Consider the following 5,504-nt stretch of genomic DNA (forward strand, 5'->3'; position numbering starts at 1 on the left):
TCTGGTCCCAGGAATTCAGCTAGATAGGGGTCAAACCATTCTGAACACCTACGAACTCAACAGGAGATCAAAGAAAAGAACAGCAGCAACTCTGAACAGAAAAGCGACCACTTTCTGGAAGGTAGGACATGCAGAGAAGTGAATCCAAGGCGATATTCGGGAGGATAGACGGCGGGGGAGGGGCGCTCCATCGGCCGCTACCGGCAAGTGATAGAGCCACAGAGCACAAAATCGGAACTTTTAAAGAAGTCAGCTACGCTGAGGGATGTCGCTCCAGTGGCTAAGTGGGGGGTGGAACCCTCGTGGGACAGTGTGGTCTCAGGACCCTCGGGGTCACAGAAAGACCAGGGGTGCCTGAGTGCGGCAGAGCTCCCGGGTATCAGAGCAGGGAAGCCGGCTACAGAGATGGAGCCGAGGCGCGGGCTCTCAGCTCGGGGTTGCCATAAACTGTGATCCGTGGCCCAGTCGGGCCACTGCTCCTCCAGCAGGGACCCAACAAGTGGCAGATCTGGGGAGACTCCCCTTCCTCCCCTGGGAGGAGCGGCGCGGGAACACACCGCAGGGATCTGCTGGGTTTGGAGACTCCACACGGGGTCGGGTGCCAGACATAGAAACTCTCGATCACAGGCCAGGTGAGCAGGGAGTGCGGCCGGAGACCAGGGAGATGGGAGTGACTGACTTCTTTTCTCTGGGGGCGCAATGAGGAGAGGGGCCCCGAGTTCTTGGCTTCTCTGGGGCGGAGATTCTGAGGCCGCCATTTTCACCCTCATCCTCCAAAGCTGTACGGAAACCTTGCAGGGAACAAAAGGTCCCGAGAGCAAACCCAAGCAGATTACTCAGCCTGGACCGACAAGAGCGGAGCAATTCCATCTCTGGCAAAGGCATTTGGGAACCACGGCAACAGGCCCTCCCCCAGAAGATCAGCAAGAACAGCCAGCCAAGACCAAGTTTACCCATCAATGAGAATGGCAGAACTCCAGCGCTAGGGGAATGCTGCATATAGAATTCATGGCTTTTTTCCCCCGACTCTTTAGTCTTTCAAAATTAATTTTTTTTTAAATTTTTCTTTTTCCCTTTTTCATCCAACATCTTGTCAATCCCCTTTTTAAAAAAATCTTTCTTATTTTTCATTTTTAGACTCATATTCTATCCCTTCATTGTAGTTAACCTTATTTTTGGTATATATATATATATACATATTGTTCTCTCTTTAAAATTTTGGGATACAGTTTCTTCTAACAGACCAAAATATACCCTAAATCTCTAGTGTATGGCTTTGTTCTAGTCTCCTGCCTGATCACATTCTCTCCCTTTATTTTTTTAAATTTCTTTCTTTTTCAACCAACTTCTTATCAATTCTTTTTATAAAATCTTTTATAATGTTCTTCTACAGTCATATTCTATCCCTTCATTGTATTTACCTTATTTTTGTACATATATTTTTTTTCTTTAAAATTTTGTTAGGCAGTTTCTTCTAACAAACGAAAATACGCCCAAAATCTAATGTGTGGCACTGATCTATTCATCAGGCTGATCATATTTGATCATATTCTTTTTTTTTTTTTTTTTCCCCCCCCGTTTCAGGTCTCTTCTGATTTCTTTAGTGTATATTTTCCTGGAGTCATTGTTACCCTGTTAGCATTTAGTTCTCTCATTCATCTGTCTCCTATGGAAAAAATGACAAATGGAAAAACTCATCTCAAAAAAAAAAAAAAAATAAGAGGCAGTACCAACTGCCAGGGACCTAATCAATATGGACATTAGTAAGATGTTGGAACTAGAGTTCAGAATGATGATTACAAAGATACTAGCTGGGCTTGAAAAAAGCATGGAAGATACTAGAGAAACCCATTCTGGAGAAATAAGAGAACTAAAATCTAAACAAGTCGAAATTAGAAAGGCTATTAATGAGGTGCAATAAAAAATGGAGGCTATAACTGCTAGGATAAATGAGGGAGAAGAGAGAATTAGTGATATAGAAGATCAAATGATGGAGAATAAACAAGCTGAGAAAAAGAGAGATAAACAACTACTGGATCACGAGGGCAGAATTCGAGAGATAGTGATACCATAAGATGAAACAACATTAGAATAATTGGGATCCCAGAAGAAGTAGAAAGAGAGAGAGGGGCAGAAGGTATATTGGAGCAAATCATAGCAGAGAACTTCCCTAATGTGGGGAAGGAAACAGGCATCAAAATCCAGGAGGCACAGAGAACCCCCCTCAAAATCAATAAAAATAGGTCAACATCCTGACATCTAATAGTAAAACTTACAAGTCTCAAAACAAAGAGAAAATCCTGAAAGCAGCTCGGGACAAGAGGTCTGTAACCTACAATGGTAGAAACATTAGATTGGCAACAGACTTATCCACAGAGACCTGGCAGGCCAGAAAGGACTGGCATGATATCTTCAGAGCACTAAATGAGAAAAATATGCAGCCAAGAATACTATATCCAGCTAGGCTGTCATTGAAAATAGAAGGAGAGATCAAAGCTTCCAGGACAAACAAAAACTAAAAGAATTTGCAAACACAAAATGAGCCCTACAAGAAATATTGAAAGAGGTCCTCTAAGCAAAGAGAGAGCCTAAAAGCAGCATAGACCAGAAAGGAACAGAGACACCATACAGTAACAATCACCTTACAGGCAATACAATGGCACTAAATTTCTATCTATCAATAGTTACCCTGAACGTAAATGAGCTAAATACCCCAATCAAAAGACACAGGCTATCAGATTGGATAAAAAAACAAGACCCATCGATATGCTGTCTGCAAGAGACTCATTTTAGACGCAAAGACACCTCCACATTGAAAGTGAGGAGGTGGAAAACCATTTATCATGCTAATGGACACCAAAAGAAAGCTGGGGTGGCAATCCTTATATCAGACAAATTAGATTTTAAATCAAAGACTATAATAAGAGATAAGGAAGGACACTATACCATACTTGAAGGGTCTATCCAACAAGAAGATCTAACAATTGTAAATATATGCCCCTAACATGGGAGCAGCCAATTCTATAAGGCAATTAATAACAAAAGCAAAGAAACACATTGACAACAATACAATAATAGTGGGGGACTTTAACACCCCCTCACTGAAATGGACAGATCATCTAAGCAAAAGATCAACAAGGAAATAAAGACTTCAAATGACACACTGGACCAAATGGACTTCACAGACATATTCAGAACATTCCATCCCAAAGCAACGGAACACATTCTTCTCTAGTGCCCAGAGAACATTCTCCAGAATAGATCACATCCTAGGTCACAAATCAGGTCTCAACCGATACCAAAAAATTGGGATTGTTCCCTGCATATTTTCAGACCACAATGCTTTGAAACTAGAACTCAATCACAAGAGGAAAGTCAGAAAGAACTCAAATATATGGAGGCTAAAGAGCATCCTACTAAAGAATGAATGGGTCGACCAGGAAATTAAAGAAGAATTAAAAAAATTCATGGGAACGAATGAAAATAAAAACACAACTGTTCAAAATCTTTGGGATGCAGCAAAGGCAGTCCTAAGAGGAAAGTATAGAGCAATACAAGCCTTTCTCAAGAAACAAGAAAGGTCTCAAATACACAACCTAACTCTACACCTAAAGGAGCTAGAGAAAAAACAGCAAATAAAGCCTAAACCCAGCAGGAGAAGAGAAATAATAAAGATCAGAGCAGAAATCAATGAAATAGAAACCAAAAGAACAGAAGAACAGATCAACGAAACTAGGAGCTGGTTCTTCGAAAGAATTAACAAGATTGATAAACCCCTGGCCAGACTTATCCAAAAGAAAAGAGAAATGACCCAAATCAACAAAATCATGAATGAAAGAGGAGAGATCACAACCAACACCAAAGACATACAAACAATTATAAGAACATATTATGAGCAACTCTATGCCAGCAAATTAGATAACCTGGAAGAAATGGATGCATTCCTAGACATGTATCAACTACCAAAAGTGAACCAGGAAGAAATAGAAAACGTGAACAGACCTATAACCACTAAGGAAATTGAAGCAGTCATCAAAAATCTCCCAAATCAAGAACCCAGGGCCAGATGGCTTCCCAGGGGAATTCTACCAAACATTTTAAGAAGAATTAATACCTATTCTTCTGAAACAGTTCCAAAAAATAGAAATGGAAGGAAACCTTCCAAACTCGTTTTATGAGGCCAGCATTACCTTGTTCCCCAAATCAGACAAAGACCCCATCAAAAAGGAGAATTACAGACCAATATCCCTGACAAACATGGATGCAAAAATTCACACAAAATCCTAGCCAATAGGCTCCAACAGTACATTAAAAGGATTATTCACCAAGACCAAGTGGAATTTATCCCTGGGCTGCAAGTTTGGTTCAACATCCACAAATCAATCAATGTGATACAATACATTAATAAAAGAAAGAACAAGAACCATATGATCCTCTCAATAGATGCAGAAAAAGCATTTGACAAAGTACAGCATCCTTTCTTGATCAAAACTCTTCAGAGTATAGGGATAGAGGATACATATACCTCAATATTATAAAAACCATCTATGAAAAGCCCTTCATTCATTCTCAATGGGGAAAAACTGAGAGCTTTCCCCCTAAGGTCAGGAATGCGGCAGGAATGTCCACCATCACCACTGCTATTCAACATGGTATTAGAAGTCCTAGCCACAGCAATCAGACAACAAAAAGAAATCAAAGGCATCCAAATCGGCAAAGAAGTCAAACGCTCACTCTTTGCAGATGATACGATACTTTAGGTGGAAAACCCAAAAAGCTCCACCTTAAAACTGCTAGAACTCATACAGGAATTCAGTCAAGTGGCAGGATATAAAAGCAATGCACAGAAATCAGTGGCATTCCTATACACCAACAACAAGACAGAAGAGAGAGAAATTAAGGAGTCGATCCCATTTACAATTGCACCCAAAACCATAAGATACCTAGGAATAAATCTAACCAAATAGGCAAAGGATCTCTACTCAGAAAACCATAAAATACTCATGAAAGAATTGAGGAAGACACAAAGAAATGGAAAAACGTTCCATGCTCATGGATTGGAAGAACAAATATTGTGAAGATGACAATGCTACCTGGAGCAATCTACACATTCAATGCAATCCCCATCAAAATATCATCCACTTTTTTCAAAGAAATGGAACAAACAATCCTCAAATTTGTATGGAACCAGAAAAGACCCCAAATAGCCAGAGGAATGTTGAAAAAGAAAAGCAAAGCTGGCAGCATCACAGTTCCAGACGTCAAGCTCTATTACAAAGCTGTCATCATCAAAACAGTATGGTACTGGCACAAAAACAGACACATAGATCAGTGGAACAGAATAGAGAGCCCAGAAATGGACCCTCAACTCTATGGCCAACTCATCTTCGACAAAGCAGGAAAGAATGTCCAATGGAATAAAGACAGTCTCTTCAACAAATGGTGTTGGGAAAATTGGACAGCCACATGTAGAAGAATGAAACTGGACCATTTCCTTACACCAC

Source organism: Callorhinus ursinus, unplaced genomic scaffold, assembly GCF_003265705.2.
Source record: "Callorhinus ursinus isolate GAN/ISIS: 27379988/994484 unplaced genomic scaffold, GSC_fseal_2.0 scaffold76, whole genome shotgun sequence".
NCBI classification, from domain to species: Eukaryota; Metazoa; Chordata; class Mammalia; order Carnivora; family Otariidae; genus Callorhinus; species Callorhinus ursinus.